A 364-nucleotide genomic window follows, 5' to 3' on the forward strand; every position below is an offset into this window, starting at 1 on the left:
CTAAACGATGCCAGGAGACATGGGGGAGCTGGGTCCAACGCCTCCTGCCTTAAGCCCCAGCCTGCTCTCCGTTAACCCCGACTTCATTCCCCAAACCTAACCGTTCATACAGCCCAGAAATGACAAACAATCCTTTCCCGAGGGATTTTGGCTCAGCCATCAGCTAGGAGCTTCCTCCAGCGCTCCCACCTGCCTCTGGCTCCGCTCCGTCCTGCCCAGCGGCAGCACTGATCACCACATCCCATGGCAGCAAAGCTCTTGCAGCGATTTATTCGGCAGCTCAGCCTTCTGTCCTCGTAAGCGACATCACGGCCCCTTAGGTTTGGATGATGGCTGAGCACCACCCCCCCAAACGCCCCCCTCC

The sequence above is a fragment of the Egretta garzetta genome, unplaced genomic scaffold (genome assembly GCF_000687185.1).
Source record: "Egretta garzetta isolate BGI_Z169 unplaced genomic scaffold, ASM68718v1 scaffold1214, whole genome shotgun sequence".
NCBI lineage: Eukaryota > Metazoa > Chordata > Aves > Pelecaniformes > Ardeidae > Egretta > Egretta garzetta.